Here is a 16,256-nt window from a genome sequence, read left to right on the forward strand (position 1 = left end):
TTTTTTTTTTCCCCCCCTCTCTCGTTCTCCTTTCCCTGTAATGGGGTGTGTAAGTGTGTCGTTGTGGTGGTGGTGTTGCTGTCCTTTCTTGTCCCCTGAACTCCAGTGCCTTGTGATTTTTCGTGTTTTGAGTGTTGAGGGGCACTGGCTGTGGGGGCCTCGTTTTGGTTTTTACTTTGTCCTTTGGCTTTCTGAGTACCTCTGCGTGCGCGTGTGCGTATGTGTGTGTGTGCCTGTGCGTGTGCGGTGTGTGTGTGTGTGTGTGTGTGTGTGAGAGAGAGAGAGAGAGAGAGAGAGAGAGAGAGAGAAAGGAGAGAGCCCAAGAGTAGTGCTGTTGTGGTAGCTGCTGTTGTTGTTTTGTTTGGTTTGTTTTTAACCTTAGATGTGGCTGAGGACCAAGACCTGAGGTGGTTGGGATGAAGGGGGAGGGGGCAGGGTCCGGATTCAGTTGGCATACGTGGAGCCATACTGCCATCAAGCGGAAATTGTTTCTGTCCAAGGGAGCCGCCTGGGCTCCAGTGGTGAGGAAAGCCCAGGAGTTGAGGAGGAGCTGGCTTGGGGCCGGTGAGGGGAGAACAACGGGGCAGAGAGGCAAGGGGAAGCGGTGGGCCTTGTGCTTGGACACCTGGACAGCTGGCTCCTGGCCTTCCCTTCACCTGTGTGCTGGATCCCAGATTGGACCCTGGCTCCGGAGCTGAGGAAGTCACTCAGAAGCCCCAGGGGCAGCCTGAGATGGCTGAGCCCGGAGGTTGCCTGGGACTGCCAAGCGCCATTGGCCGGGCCCGGAACCTCTAAACTGCCTCGGCTCCCAGTGTGGAAAGCGAAAGGGGCCTCCTGATCCCCGCGTGGCCCCAGGCAGGGCACTCCCCACAAAGGACACCAGAGGAAAACACCCCCCTGGTCCCTGTGGTCAGTGGCCAGTTGCTTCCCCTGGGCCCACCCCAAAATGGCTGACAGGGAAGCTCCGCCTCCCCCGCCCCGCCCCCCCCCCCCCCCCCCCGCTGTTTGGCCTTAGGGCTGCCTGCTGTATCCCCAGGGTCCCGAGAACCCTGCTTCCCCACTGGGTCCCACTGGCAGGCACAATTCCATCAGGGCTTCTGAGGCCTGATGGGCCTGAGACCCAGCCTGGCTTGGGCAGGGCCCAGGCAATCCAGGGCATGCCTGCTGACGTTCCCTCCCGCCGCCCCCACCCGGGTGCCTGGCTGAAGACAGGTTGCTGCTGCCTGGGCTTTTCAGAGACAGTTTCCGCTGGATGGCACTGTGGCTCCAGAGATGGCAAGTCACCCCTTTCCCTGCCCCCACTGAGCCTTCCTCTTCCCTCTTTGGCTGCCAGACACTGGGTGGAGAACCACCACCACCTCCACCACCACCACCACCACCACCACCACCCCCACCCCCACCCCTGCCCTTCTCCAGCCTCCTCTAGCCTCTGCCTTCTCTCCTCCTCTCCTGCTCTCCTGCTCACCGTCCCCCCTCCTCATCCAAGCCACAGAGCACTCATCTCAACTCTGGCTGGGCTCCTGGCCAACTTGACCACTTTGGGCAAACCTGCAAGTGTAACTAGGCCTTTTTTTTTTTTCTTCTTCTTCTTCTTCTTCTTCTTCTTCTTCTTCTTCTTCTTCTTCTTCTTCTTCTTCTTCTTCTTCTTCTTCTTTTCCTTCAAGTTTTTCCTTTGACTCCAGTTAGTTTAACGTGCGGCGCGTTGCATTCCTTTCGGGCGTCCAATATACTGATTCAGCAGTTCCCTAGGTCACCTGGTGCTCATCTGACCTAGGTTCCCTAGGTCACCAGAGAGTCCTCATCTGGACTCTGTGCACTGGCTAATCCCCAGTCAGCTGTTTCACCACCCCCACCTTCTCCCATTGGGTAACCATCAGTTCTCTCTAATTAAGAGCCCCCCTCTGGATCTCTTTCCCCACCCCCCACCCCCCACCCCCGCACCTTTGGGTTTTCTTCTTAAATTCCCCCCTTGAGTGAAATCCTAAGGTATTTGTGTTTGTCTGCCTGACTCAGTTTGCTTAGCCTTCTACTCTCAGGCTCCATCCATGTCCTTGGAAATGGGAAGATTTCATCCCCTTTTTATGGCTGAATGATATTCCTGTGTGTGTGCCCTGGCTCTCTGGGCATGATATCCTCTCCAGAGGATGATATCCTCCAGAATGATATCCTCTGTGTGTGCGCGCGCGCGCGCGTGTCTGTGTGTGTGTGTGTGTGTGTGTTTGTGCCCGTGCCTGTGCCAGCTGTTGGGGGGGAGGGGCGGTAGAGGGTGGAGTAGGTTGGGTTATCAGGTTATCAGGCAGTCAGTCTTGCAAAACCAGGGAATGAGGGTTTTTAAGCCAGAGCAGGTTGGGATGCAAAGCAAAGCAGTGGCCACCTACCTCGGTGTGATTGTTTAAGGTCATACCCTCATAAGCCATGCCACCCAGTGCCTGGAGAACGTGATCCTGAAGGTTTTTACGGTTTCCCCAGTGGTTCCCTTCCTGGCCTTTTTGAGAAGCCTTCCTGGATGCCTGAGCCCATGGGAGCTGCACATGGGTGGGAAAATCCACACCCGTAAGGCAGGGAATTCCAACACTGGGTGGTTAGTATCTTAAGGACTCTTAGAAAGGAGCAGTCACTGTTTGGGACACTCTTCCATTCCAGTCAAGCTATTCCAGGAAGTAGGCCAACCTTTGAAATTGGCGAGAAAAAGGAAACACACGCGGAAACAAGCAACAGACACCTTCGAAGGTCCCCACCTTCCTGCCAAGCAGGACCTACGGTGGATCTTTCCCAGACACTAAAGGGCAGGGCGCCTCTGGCACTTCCTGGGAGAAAAAGCAGGGAGAAAGAAGGGCGGGGATCCGGACCAACAAACAAGCCACAGAATCCCCACTCTGCAGCATCTGGGGTCATCTTTGGTTCCTCACATCTGTCCCGATGCAGCCCTCCTCCTCCACACCTTTCCCTGTAGTCACCTGTGCTTACTATCATGAACTCGGGCGTACACCTCCACACCTCCTCCCACACCCACACCCACACCCGCTCGCTCTCGCTCTAGCTCTGGCTCTAGCTCTCGCTCCCCCCCCCCCCCCCCCCCCCCCCCGGCCCCTACACTCACAGGCACCTGCAAACAGGCGCACGGGCAGGCGGACGGGCATAGGGGCATACACAGCTTTATTCAGGTAGACCGGTCTGGGCAGGCCCCCTCACTGTGACGGCCACGACACAGCCAGCCTCTGTGCAAGGAGGCTCAGTGGGCCCGACAGACGCCCTTCCTTGTTGTTCCCCTTTCCTTCCTCCCTGCCCCTTTCTGTTTGGCCTCCCGCTCCTGAGTTGGGCCCTAGAGCATGGCAAAACAGGCCTCTCTCTGGACAGGGCTCAACCCCTCGCCTAAATGGCTGAGACTTTGCCTTGGCTGATGGCTCTTCCCCTAGGAAGCCACGGCTGGCTGTTTCCACAGGTCCAGCTGGGGCGCGGTGCCTTTTGAGGTCACATTCGTTCTTCTCCTGCACTAGGGTTCCTCCTTTGCTCTCTCTCCGCTTTTGACTCCTTACTTTCGCGTCTTTACTGGCATTCTTCCTCTGCGCGTGTCCCCACGTTAACCTTTACTGGTGCTGTGGAAGTGAACGCGGCCCCCGTGGATTGGGGGAGCAAGGGGCATCGCCTTACGACCATCCCTTGACCATCCCTTTATTGCCCTGGGAGAGAGTAAGTAACTCATCCCTCTCCTCTCTCGGGTCCCCGACCTCCCGCTTTTTAAACCCACCCCAGTGTTTCCCCGGGGTGTCCTCCGACCCGACCCTCTCTTTGCCCTGGGTGCATGCCCCGGGCTCTTTGGCTCTTTTGGCCCTATGGCGCGTGCCCGCTCCATATTCAGGGTGTGGTTGGGCCTCTCCTTTGGCCCTCTCTGTGCCCTCCAGGGCGACCTCCGGGTCAGGACCCTTGATGGCACTCAGGAGGGCTCCTTTGGCAAGAGGCTGCCCTGGTGGGCGGTGGGCCCTTTTCCTGGCGGGGCCGCCTGTACACGGGGGTACACGGGGCCACACGGGCACGCCGCCATGTGCACGCTGAGCATACTGACAGGCGCGCCGCGCGCGCGTGCACACACTGGCACGGGGACGCGGGCACGCACATTCCCGGGCGGGCTCTCCCAGCGGGACACGCAGCCAAGCCCTTGGGGGTGGCGTGAGTTGGTCACCTGTGGACGGTCCTGCTCAAGCAAGGCCTGTGACCCTGGAGCCTGGCCTGTTTACCCAGATAGATGGGGACTCCCACGTTGGAGGAGAGTCGGTGGCCGTCCTCCGCAGAATGGTGGCCCTGTGTGGGGGCCCCGCGACCCGGAGATGTTTGGTGGTGGCCTTGCCAAGGCCCCTGTGTGAGAGCACGGGCTGGGCTGCCTGCCATAGAGTCGGTGCTCGTGTGAGTGCTTGGTTCCCCATTCTGGGGAGCCCCCTGGATGCGGCCCTGTGGCTGCAGGTCGGGTGGGCCATTTCTGGCTGCTTTGTGGGGTCCTGGCAAGGCGGTGGTGACCTCAGGCTGTAGCTACAGGCCTTGGGGGGAGGCCACGAAGGGACCCTCAAGCCGCACTGGCTTGCGGGAGGGGTGGGGTGGGGGGGACAGTGGGGGAGAAAGCTTGTTCAGGGGAGGTCCTAAGGATGTAAACCATCCCCGCAGAGTCAGAGTCACAGAGGTGGGCTTAGGTGTCCCTTGCCACTTACCTCAGGGGAGAGCAGGGGGCAAGAACAATGGGGTAGGATAACTGGAAGGGGAAAGGCCCGGCAGGGTGTCAGGCCTCCTGGTCGCCAGTCATTTAGCCCTGCTTAGTGATTTGGTATTCAGCTGGAGTCCCCTTGCCAGGTGTGTGTGTATATGTCTATATACATATACACACATACCTATTCCCACATATGTATTTATATATACATATACATGTATATATTTATGTGTGTATTTTTATGTGTATATATATATATATATATTTTTTTTTTCCCCCCCTCTCTCGTTCTCCTTTCCCTGTAATGGGGTGTGTAAGTGTGTCGTTGTGGTGGTGGTGTTGCTGTCCTTTCTTGTCCCCTGAACTCCAGTGCCTTGTGATTTTTCGTGTTTTGCGTGTTGAGGGGCACTGGCTGTGGGGGCCTCGTTTTGGTTTTTACTTTGTCCTTTGGCTTTCTGAGTACCTCTGCGTGCGCGTGTGCGTATGTGTGTGTGTGCCTGTGCGTGTGCGGTGTGTGTGTGTGTGTGTGTGTGTGAGAGAGAGAGAGAGAGAGAGAGAGAGAGAGAGAAAGGAGAGAGCCCAAGAGTAGTGCTGTTGTGGTAGCTGCTGTTGTTGTTTTGTTTGGTTTGTTTTTAACCTTAGATGTGGCTGAGGACCAAGACCTGAGGTGGTTGGGATGAAGGGGGAGGGGGCAGGGTCCGGATTCAGTTGGCATACGTGGAGCCATACTGCCATCAAGCGGAAATTGTTTCTGTCCAAGGGAGCCGCCTGGGCTCCAGTGGTGAGGAAAGCCCAGGAGTTGAGGAGGAGCTGGCTTGGGGCCGGTGAGGGGAGAACAACGGGGCAGAGAGGCAAGGGGAAGCGGTGGGCCTTGTGCTTGGACACCTGGACAGCTGGCTCCTGGCCTTCCCTTCACCTGTGTGCTGGATCCCAGATTGGACCCTGGCTCCGGAGCTGAGGAAGTCACTCAGAAGCCCCAGGGGCAGCCTGAGATGGCTGAGCCCGGAGGTTGCCTGGGACTGCCAAGCGCCATTGGCCGGGCCCGGAACCTCTAAACTGCCTCGGCTCCCAGTGTGGAAAGCGAAAGGGGCCTCCTGATCCCCGCGTGGCCCCAGGCAGGGCACTCCCCACAAAGGACACCAGAGGAAAACACCCCCCTGGTCCCTGTGGTCAGTGGCCAGTTGCTTCCCCTGGGCCCACCCCAAAATGGCTGACAGGGAAGCTCCGCCTCCCCCCCCCCCCCCCCCCCCCCCCCCCCCCCCGCTGTTTGGCCTTAGGGCTGCCTGCTGTATCCCCAGGGTCCCGAGAACCCTGCTTCCCCACTGGGTCCCACTGGCAGGCACAATTCCATCAGGGCTTCTGAGGCCTGATGGGCCTGAGACCCAGCCTGGCTTGGGCAGGGCCCAGGCAATCCAGGGCATGCCTGCTGACGTTCCCTCCCGCCGCCCCCACCCGGGTGCCTGGCTGAAGACAGGTTGCTGCTGCCTGGGCTTTTCAGAGACAGTTTCCGCTGGATGGCACTGTGGCTCCAGAGATGGCAAGTCACCCCTTTCCCTGCCCCCACTGAGCCTTCCTCTTCCCTCTTTGGCTGCCAGACACTGGGTGGAGAACCACCACCACCTCCACCACCACCACCACCACCACCCCCACCCCCACCCCCACCCCTGCCCTTCTCCAGCCTCCTCTAGCCTCTGCCTTCTCTCCTCCTCTCCTGCTCTCCTGCTCACCGTCCCCCCTCCTCATCCAAGCCACAGAGCACTCATCTCAACTCTGGCTGGGCTCCTGGCCAACTTGACCACTTTGGGCAAACCTGCAAGTGTAACTAGGCCTTTTTTTTTTTTTCTTCTTCTTCTTCTTCTTCTTCTTCTTCTTCTTCTTCTTCTTCTTCTTCTTCTTCTTCTTCTTCTTTTCCTTCAAGTTTTTCCTTTGACTCCAGTTAGTTTAACGTGCGGCGCGTTGCATTCCTTTCGGGCGTCCAATATACTGATTCAGCAGTTCCCTAGGTCACCTGGTGCTCATCTGACCTAGGTTCCCTAGGTCACCAGAGAGTCCTCATCTGGACTCTGTGCACTGGCTAATCCCCAGTCAGCTGTTTCACCACCCCCACCTTCTCCCATTGGGTAACCATCAGTTCTCTCTAATTAAGAGCCCCCCTCTGGATCTCTTTCCCCACCCCCCACCCCCCACCCCCGCACCTTTGGGTTTTCTTCTTAAATTCCCCCCTTGAGTGAAATCCTAAGGTATTTGTGTTTGTCTGCCTGACTCAGTTTGCTTAGCCTTCTACTCTCAGGCTCCATCCATGTCCTTGGAAATGGGAAGATTTCATCCCCTTTTTATGGCTGAATGATATTCCTGTGTGTGTGCCCTGGCTCTCTGGGCATGATATCCTCTCCAGAGGATGATATCCTCCAGAATGATATCCTCTGTGTGTGCGCGCGCGCGCGCGCGTGTCTGTGTGTGTGTGTGTGTGTGTTTGTGCCCGTGCCTGTGCCAGCTGTTGGGGGGGAGGGGCGGTAGAGGGTGGAGTAGGTTGGGTTATCAGGTTATCAGGCAGTCAGTCTTGCAAAACCAGGGAATGAGGGTTTTTAAGCCAGAGCAGGTTGGGATGCAAAGCAAAGCAGTGGCCACCTACCTCGGTGTGATTGTTTAAGGTCATACCCTCATAAGCCATGCCACCCAGTGCCTGGAGAACGTGATCCTGAAGGTTTTTACGGTTTCCCCAGTGGTTCCCTTCCTGGCCTTTTTGAGAAGCCTTCCTGGATGCCTGAGCCCATGGGAGCTGCACATGGGTGGGAAAATCCACACCCGTAAGGCAGGGAATTCCAACACTGGGTGGTTAGTATCTTAAGGACTCTTAGAAAGGAGCAGTCACTGTTTGGGACACTCTTCCATTCCAGTCAAGCTATTCCAGGAAGTAGGCCAACCTTTGAAATTGGCGAGAAAAAGGAAACACACGCGGAAACAAGCAACAGACACCTTCGAAGGTCCCCACCTTCCTGCCAAGCAGGACCTACGGTGGATCTTTCCCAGACACTAAAGGGCAGGGCGCCTCTGGCACTTCCTGGGAGAAAAAGCAGGGAGAAAGAAGGGCGGGGATCCGGACCAACAAACAAGCCACAGAATCCCCACTCTGCAGCATCTGGGGTCATCTTTGGTTCCTCACATCTGTCCCGATGCAGCCCTCCTCCTCCACACCTTTCCCTGTAGTCACCTGTGCTTACTATCATGAACTCGGGCGTACACCTCCACACCTCCTCCCACACCCACACCCACACCCGCTCGCTCTCGCTCTAGCTCTGGCTCTAGCTCTCGCCCCCCCCCCCCCCCCGGCCCCTACACTCACAGGCACCTGCAAACAGGCGCACGGGCAGGCGGACGGGCATAGGGGCATACACAGCTTTATTCAGGTAGACCGGTCTGGGCAGGCCCCCTCACTGTGACGGCCACGACACAGCCAGCCTCTGTGCAAGGAGGCTCAGTGGGCCCGACAGACGCCCTTCCTTGTTGTTCCCCTTTCCTTCCTCCCTGCCCCTTTCTGTTTGGCCTCCCGCTCCTGAGTTGGGCCCTAGAGCATGGCAAAACAGGCCTCTCTCTGGACAGGGCTCAACCCCTCGCCTAAATGGCTGAGACTTTGCCTTGGCTGATGGCTCTTCCCCTAGGAAGCCACGGCTGGCTGTTTCCACAGGTCCAGCTGGGGCGCGGTGCCTTTTGAGGTCACATTCGTTCTTCTCCTGCACTAGGGTTCCTCCTTTGCTCTCTCTCCGCTTTTGACTCCTTACTTTCGCGTCTTTACTGGCATTCTTCCTCTGCGCGTGTCCCCACGTTAACCTTTACTGGTGCTGTGGAAGTGAACGCGGCCCCCGTGGATTGGGGGAGCAAGGGGCATCGCCTTACGACCATCCCTTGACCATCCCTTTATTGCCCTGGGAGAGAGTAAGTAACTCATCCCTCTCCTCTCTCGGGTCCCCGACCTCCCGCTTTTTAAACCCACCCCAGTGTTTCCCCGGGGTGTCCTCCGACCCGACCCTCTCTTTGCCCTGGGTGCATGCCCCGGGCTCTTTGGCTCTTTTGGCCCTATGGCGCGTGCCCGCTCCATATTCAGGGTGTGGTTGGGCCTCTCCTTTGGCCCTCTCTGTGCCCTCCAGGGCGACCTCCGGGTCAGGACCCTTGATGGCACTCAGGAGGGCTCCTTTGGCAAGAGGCTGCCCTGGTGGGCGGTGGGCCCTTTTCCTGGCGGGGCCGCCTGTACACGGGGGTACACGGGGCCACACGGGCACGCCGCCATGTGCACGCTGAGCATACTGACAGGCGCGCCGCGCGCGCGTGCACACACTGGCACGGGGACGCGGGCACGCACATTCCCGGGCGGGCTCTCCCAGCGGGACACGCAGCCAAGCCCTTGGGGGTGGCGTGAGTTGGTCACCTGTGGACGGGCCTGCTCAAGCAAGGCCTGTGACCCTGGAGCCTGGCCTGTTTACCCAGATAGATGGGGACTCCCACGTTGGAGGAGAGTCGGTGGCCGTCCTCCGCAGAATGGTGGCCCTGTGTGGGGGCCCCGCGACCCGGAGATGTTTGGTGGTGGCCTTGCCAAGGCCCCTGTGTGAGAGCACGGGCTGGGCTGCCTGCCATAGAGTCGGTGCTCGTGTGAGTGCTTGGTTCCCCATTCTGGGGAGCCCCCTGGATGCGGCCCTGTGGCTGCAGGTCGGGTGGGCCATTTCTGGCTGCTTTGTGGGGTCCTGGCAAGGCGGTGGTGACCTCAGGCTGTAGCTACAGGCCTTGGGGGGAGGCCACGAAGGGACCCGCAAGCCGCGCTGGCTTGCGGGAGGGGTGGGGTGGGGGGGACAGTGGGGGAGAAAGCTTGTTCAGGGGAGGTCCTACGGATGTAAACCATCCCCGCAGAGTCAGAGTCACAGAGGTGGGCTTAGGTGTCCCTTGCCACTTACCTCAGGGGAGAGCAGGGGGCAAGAACAATGGGGTAGGATAACTGGAAGGGGAAAGGCCCGGCAGGGTGTCAGGCCTCCTGGTCGCCAGTCATTTAGCCCTGCTTAGTGATTTGGTATTCAGCTGGAGTCCCCTTGCCAGGTGTGTGTGTATATGTCTATATACATATACACACATACCTATTCCCACATATGTATTTATATATACATATACATGTATATATTTATGTGTGTATTTTTATGTGTATATATATATATATATTTTTTTTCCCCCCCTCTCTCGTTCTCCTTTCCCTGTAATGGGGTGTGTAAGTGTGTCGTTGTGGTGGTGGTGTTGCTGTCCTTTCTTGTCCCCTGAACTCCAGTGCCTTGTGATTTTTCGTGTTTTGCGTGTTGAGGGGCACTGGCTGTGGGGGCCTCGTTTTGGTTTTTACTTTGTCCTTTGGCTTTCTGAGTACCTCTGCGTGCGCGTGTGCGTATGTGTGTGTGTGCCTGTGCGTGTGCGGTGTGTGTGTGTGTGTGTGTGTGTGTGTGAGAGAGAGAGAGAGAGAGAGAGAGAGAGAGAGAAAGGAGAGAGCCCAAGAGTAGTGCTGTTGTGGTAGCTGCTGTTGTTGTTTTGTTTGGTTTGTTTTTAACCTTAGATGTGGCTGAGGACCAAGACCTGAGGTGGTTGGGATGAAGGGGGAGGGGGCAGGGTCCGGATTCAGTTGGCATACGTGGAGCCATACTGCCATCAAGCGGAAATTGTTTCTGTCCAAGGGAGCCGCCTGGGCTCCAGTGGTGAGGAAAGCCCAGGAGTTGAGGAGGAGCTGGCTTGGGGCCGGTGAGGGGAGAACAACGGGGCAGAGAGGCAAGGGGAAGCGGTGGGCCTTGTGCTTGGACACCTGGACAGCTGGCTCCTGGCCTTCCCTTCACCTGTGTGCTGGATCCCAGATTGGACCCTGGCTCCGGAGCTGAGGAAGTCACTCAGAAGCCCCAGGGGCAGCCTGAGATGGCTGAGCCCGGAGGTTGCCTGGGACTGCCAAGCGCCATTGGCCGGGCCCGGAACCTCTAAACTGCCTCGGCTCCCAGTGTGGAAAGCGAAAGGGGCCTCCTGATCCCCGCGTGGCCCCAGGCAGGGCACTCCCCACAAAGGACACCAGAGGAAAACACCCCCCTGGTCCCTGTGGTCAGTGGCCAGTTGCTTCCCCTGGGCCCACCCCAAAATGGCTGACAGGGAAGCTCCGCCTCCCCCCCCCCCCCCCCCCCCCCCCCCCCCCCCCGCTGTTTGGCCTTAGGGCTGCCTGCTGTATCCCCAGGGTCCCGAGAACCCTGCTTCCCCACTGGGTCCCACTGGCAGGCACAATTCCATCAGGGCTTCTGAGGCCTGATGGGCCTGAGACCCAGCCTGGCTTGGGCAGGGCCCAGGCAATCCAGGGCATGCCTGCTGACGTTCCCTCCCGCCGCCCCCACCCGGGTGCCTGGCGGAAGACAGGTTGCTGCTGCCTGGGCTTTTCAGAGACAGTTTCCGCTGGATGGCACTGTGGCTCCAGAGATGGCAAGTCACCCCTTTCCCTGCCCCCACTGAGCCTTCCTCTTCCCTCTTTGGCTGCCAGACACTGGGTGGAGAACCACCACCACCTCCACCACCACCACCACCACCACCCCCACCCCCACCCCCACCCCTGCCCTTCTCCAGCCTCCTCTAGCCTCTGCCTTCTCTCCTCCTCTCCTGCTCTCCTGCTCACCGTCCCCCCTCCTCATCCAAGCCACAGAGCACTCATCTCAACTCTGGCTGGGCTCCTGGCCAACTTGACCACTTTGGGCAAACCTGCAAGTGTAACTAGGCCTTTTTTTTTTTTTTCTTCTTCTTCTTCTTCTTCTTCTTCTTCTTCTTCTTCTTCTTCTTCTTCTTCTTCTTCTTCTTTTCCTTCAAGTTTTTCCTTTGACTCCAGTTAGTTTAACGTGCGGCGCGTTGCATTCCTTTCGGGCGTCCAATATACTGATTCAGCAGTTCCCTAGGTCACCTGGTGCTCATCTGACCTAGGTTCCCTAGGTCACCAGAGAGTCCTCATCTGGACTCTGTGCACTGGCTAATCCCCAGTCAGCTGTTTCACCACCCCCACCTTCTCCCATTGGGTAACCATCAGTTCTCTCTAATTAAGAGCCCCCCTCTGGATCTCTTTCCCCACCCCCCACCCCCCACCCCCGCACCTTTGGGTTTTCTTCTTAAATTCCCCCCTTGAGTGAAATCCTAAGGTATTTGTGTTTGTCTGCCTGACTCAGTTTGCTTAGCCTTCTACTCTCAGGCTCCATCCATGTCCTTGGAAATGGGAAGATTTCATCCCCTTTTTATGGCTGAATGATATTCCTGTGTGTGTGCCCTGGCTCTCTGGGCATGATATCCTCTCCAGAGGATGATATCCTCCAGAATGATATCCTCTGTGTGTGCGCGCGCGCGTGTCTGTGTGTGTGTGTGTGTGTGTTTGTGCCGGTGCCTGTGCCAGCTGTTGGGGGGGAGGGGCGGTAGAGGGTGGAGTCGGTTGGGTTATCAGGTTATCAGGCAGTCAGTCTTGCAAAACCAGGGAATGAGGGTTTTTAAGCCAGAGCAGGTTGGGATGCAAAGCAAAGCAGTGGCCACCTACCTCGGTGTGATTGTTTAAGGTCATACCCTCATAAGCCATGCCACCCAGTGCCTGGAGAACGTGATCCTGAAGGTTTTTACGGTTTCCCCAGTGGTTCCCTTCCTGGCCTTTTTGAGAAGCCTTCCTGGATGCCTGAGCCCATGGGAGCTCCACATGGGTGGGAAAATCCACACCCGTAAGGCAGGCAATTCCAACACTGGGTGGTGTCTTAAGGATTCATGTCAATGGCAATACATGAATGTATAATGAAAGATGAGTTTAAGTTCATTTTATTACCATCATGTAAATAAAGTTTGTTATGATATTACTCTTCACTCATCATACTTTCAATAATTAAGGTTTCCATAATCTTTCATTTAAGAATTATGTGGTTAAAAATATACTGTTTATGAGAATGGAACTTCTAATACAATACATATCAAATTGTAAAGTTTTGCTCTTGAAACATTTTATTTATGATATGTATTAAAATACACCTACATAGGTAAATCCCCTGCATTGTTTGTGGTCCACAAAAGATCTGTGTATACTAAATTTTTTTAATGGGAGAAGTGACTAAGTTCATTTTTTTTGCAATATAATTCCATGATGCATTTGAAATATTGGGAAAATTCTATTTTCATATACAAAATTATTGTGACATTACGTGGATCAAATCAGTTTCCCTTATAGTATGTATCATATGATTTAACTTGTTTGAAAACCTCTTAGCTAAAACTTTATAGTAAATATTATCACTGTACATTTAAGTGCATAGATCAGAAAACTGTGTTTAGTTCGCTCAAAGAGTTAAAATAGTACTGCCGTACGACCCAGCAATTGCACTGCTGGGGATTTACCCCAAAGATACAGATGCAGTGAACCACTGGACACCTGCACCCCCATGTTTATAGCAGCAATGTCCACAATAGCCAAACTGTGGATGGAGCCTCAGTGTCCATCGAAAGATGAATGGATAAAGGAGATGTGGTATATGTATACAATGGAATATTACTCAGCCATTAGAAACGACAAATACCCACCATTTGCTTCGACATGGATGGAACTGGAGGGTATTATGCTGAGTGAAGTAAGTTAATCGGAGAAGGACAAACATTATGTGGTCTCATTCATTTGGGGAATATAAAAATTAGTGAAAGGGAATAAAGGGGAAAGGAGGGAAAATTAGTGTAAATATCAGCGAGGGTGACAAAACATGAGAGACACCTAACTCTTGGAAAGGAGCAAGGGGTCATATAAAGGTAGGTGGGCGGGTGTTGGGGTGCCTGGGTGATGGGCACTGATGGGCGCACTTGGAGTGATGAGGGCTGGGTGTTATGCTATATGTTGTTAAATTGGACTCCTATAAAAATATAAATAAGTGCATAGAGAAGACTCTAGAAAGAATTTATAATTGTCTTCTGGATATAGGAGCACTGGAGTAAGTCAGAAGTGTGGCGGGAAGAGTTGTGTGTATGGTGTTTGCTTTATATATAGCTCCACTATATTCATGTATCATTTGTTTAAATAAATACATACAGAGTTTCTACGAAGCGTAAGAATAGGTTGGAAGCTAAGAGTATCAACATGGAGGCAGTTGATCCATTAAGGAAGCCTAGAATAACAAGTAATGCAGAGATAAACATTCCAGCACTTTTTTAAGGAAAGATTCCTAGGGTGATTGAAAGGTCTTGTCTACATGACAGATCAATATTCACTGTGCATTGACTCATCAGATATAAAGCCAGATGTCCATTATCAGCATCTTATGACTTAACATTTTATGTTTATGAAAAAATGTTCCAATAATTCTGTTTTTCTTATAACCTACCAGGAAATGGAAAGTGGGGTGTTATCTTCTTAAGTCATATCTGACTTGTATTATACGAGCATTTCTCAATTTAAATTAATAAATTCTCCTTCTGTGTTTATATCTTTCAGTCTTATGATATAATCAGCATAATTTCATCTCCTGAATTTGGATGAATTCTGGAACATAACCAAGATCAGGCTGTATATGTCTAAAATTGAAGGCCATGGCCTGGATTCTGGTGAATTCACTAAGGCAAACAACCCCTGTGAGATGGTCCTGCAGCATCCATTGAGTCCTATCTTTGGTGACACCCAGTCTTTGTTGTGTAACTTTGAATTCCTATAAATCCTTTAAGGTCCCAATAAATTTTGTTTCTCATTGCTCTGTTAGTTCTGTATGTCTACTATCTAGTATGTTGTGAGTTTTTAGTAAATGTTTTATAATAACTCCTAATACAAAATATTACAAATTTGATGTCAAAATATGACTTTTTTCCTATAGATCACCATCTACTCATTTTTTGTAGTATGAAAATATAAGGCAAGTGGGGGATTTAAAGTATAAAATCTGATAAAGAACTTTTCAGTACATTCTCCTCACTTTTCTGTTAGTATTTCTACTCATTCTGTGGTATCTCTTATTCTTCTACATATTAACTGTTTTCCTGGTCAAAATGGTTGATGTGCTTGGTTTTTGTAATAGTCCACTTTACTTTTAAAATGCTCTGTATATAAAGAACTAGTGTATTTCATGTGAAAGCATTTTTGAAAGTTATAACTTCCAGGGAAGATGGTGGAGTAGGATGATTCTAGGCTTACCCCATCCCTTGGATACACCTAGAAAACATCCACATCAGTGTAAAAAATGCAGAAAATGACCCAAACACTAGAAGACCAGACTTTCCACAGCTAATTGTAAAGAAGAGGCCACATTGAAAAAGGGAGTAAGGGTGGAGAAGTGGTTGGGAAACAAACTTGCCCAACTACTAGGAGGGAGTGAGGGAGCCTTCAAACTTGGAGAGGGAGAGGAGCATACCCCACACAAAGCATGGAGAACCTGCACTGGGAAGACAAATCCCCATAACGTTTGGCTTTTAAAAACCAGAGTGACATAACTTCACAGGTTCTTAGTCGGGCTAAACACCTGGAACTTTAAAAATCACCCATCTTGGCTCCAAGAGAGCCAGAAGGTGATAGGAAATTGAATTGCCTCCCTTAATGGGACAGCACAACAAGCAGTTTTGCTGAGATCCAGCATAGAAGCAGCAGTTTGAACAATACCTGAGGTATACGAGAGGGAGATTGGTTTACTAAATCTCAGAGTGTGTGCTAGAAGAGCAGGGATCTTCAGGAGACTTTTCTAAGAAAGAAGAGCTGGCGGGTACCTTTTCTCTTCCTCTCCCTCCAGCCTAGATACACAGGCACCTATGAGAACCAGGGCAGAGGAAACACTCTTCACCTAGCTTGCTAACAGCATACCATGCCCCCATGCTCTTCTGCAAATGTGTCACCTCTAGCCCAGGATCAGCAGGTATTTTCCAGAGTGGCTGCAAGTTCCCACCTACAGTGGACCTGCATGGACCTTGATGGCACTATGTGCCCTGCCCCCATGTTCTCTTGAGACCCAGTCTATCCAACATGCTCTTGACAAATGTCCATCGAAGTGGCACCACAAGCATGGCAGTGTGCAAAGAGCCCCAACAGGGCAGGAACCATTTCAAAGTGACTTCTAACCAAGGGGAGGGGAAGGAAACATCATACAATAGTTTGCATCCCCAACAGTTTGGGTAGGGCAAGCATTTTCTGACTTCAAGCTCCACCCACCAATGAAAGCTTCTCAAAAGACAACACAGGGAGAGCATGCTGCAGTTGGGTGCCACTGCAGCTCTGGCAAACACCAAGTCTAACCTAACAAGCCCAAAGTGCCTTAGACTGGCCCACTAACAACATAGGAAAAAACCCTGCCTACAACAGGCCAAGAAAGGCATTGCAGATGGCTGGACTGAAGGCATTTGAAGTTTAGCCACAATAGTAAGGCACACACAATGCACAGAGAAGACAATGTCTGAAGTGCCAGGTTCTCATGAACAGGGGACATTGCACTGCAGAGCACTACAAGACTTCTTCTTGAAGTCATTACTATCAAGCAGGAAACATACCTGAAATTCCTGCCATATAGAAAGAGATAGAGACAAAATGAGGAGA

The 16,256-nt window shown here is 53.4% G+C and overlaps 1 protein-coding gene across 2 annotated transcripts in view; it reads left to right on the forward strand.

Moving 5' to 3' along the window:
• NBDY (negative regulator of P-body association) overlaps nt 1-14,434 on the forward strand; it is a 66,960-nt gene extending 52,526 nt beyond the window's left edge. The window contains exons 1-2 of one of the 2 annotated variants that reach the window (XR_005985639.1): nt 8,637-9,340; nt 14,181-14,434. The gene's annotated coding sequence lies outside the window, so the exon portion shown is untranslated. Of the gene's footprint in view, nt 1-8,636; nt 9,341-14,180 lie in introns of those variants that run through there. The other variant, XM_041740691.1, reaches the window with a different exon arrangement.
• The last annotated feature ends 1,822 nt before the right edge of the window (nt 14,435-16,256 follow it).

The sequence above is a fragment of the Vulpes lagopus genome, chromosome X (assembly GCF_018345385.1).
Source record: "Vulpes lagopus strain Blue_001 chromosome X, ASM1834538v1, whole genome shotgun sequence".
NCBI lineage: Eukaryota > Metazoa > Chordata > Mammalia > Carnivora > Canidae > Vulpes > Vulpes lagopus.